This window comes from Bison bison, unplaced genomic scaffold (assembly GCF_000754665.1).
Source record: "Bison bison bison isolate TAMUID 2011002044 unplaced genomic scaffold, Bison_UMD1.0 scf7180017864174, whole genome shotgun sequence".
Classification (NCBI taxonomy): Eukaryota; Metazoa; Chordata; class Mammalia; order Artiodactyla; family Bovidae; genus Bison; species Bison bison.
In genome coordinates this window covers 67,627-68,135 of record NW_011494746.1, presented here as the reverse complement: position 1 = coordinate 68,135, position 509 = coordinate 67,627, and the positions used below count along the sequence as shown (strand labels likewise).

At 36.1% G+C, this 509-nt stretch overlaps 1 protein-coding gene across 1 annotated transcript in view; it reads right to left on the bottom strand.

Annotated features, from left to right (window-relative positions):
• Positions 1–509, bottom strand: part of REPS2 (RALBP1 associated Eps domain containing 2) — a 162,226-nt gene that overhangs the window by 102,798 nt on the left and 58,919 nt on the right. The window lies entirely within an intron of this gene.

Below are 509 nucleotides of genomic sequence, written 5' to 3'. Positions count from 1 at the left end.
GTGATAACAGGCACATATGGAACTGGGACAGATAAGCTGAGAAGAAGAATCAAATGTTCAACAGAATATGCCACAAATGAAATTCAGGAAAGGAAAACATACATCAATCAGATTGAGGGGCCTTCGGTGTCTTATCATGAGAAACACAGGTTTGGGGGAAATTTCAAAGCAAAAGCATCCTCAACCTTCTCTCTCAATCTATAACAAGGCAGGCGCTAACTAGGCAATTTCTGAGATTATAATTCCAATTAATGGCATTTAATGAAAAAGGAACTGGGTAAATTAGCAACTTAAATACATTTCATTCAAACTTCAATCTCAGTTTCTAAATTCCATTTTTAAAATGCTTCGACACTGTCTATGAGCCAGGGAAGAAACCTTTGGACAGGAGCAGGTAGACTATTAGAATCCTGCTTATTTTCTAAATTAATTCAACTAAGTACATTAGTCTATTGCTGAGGACTATGTCAGTGAGTTCCCAATATGGTTTTCTAAGAAGTGCATATATA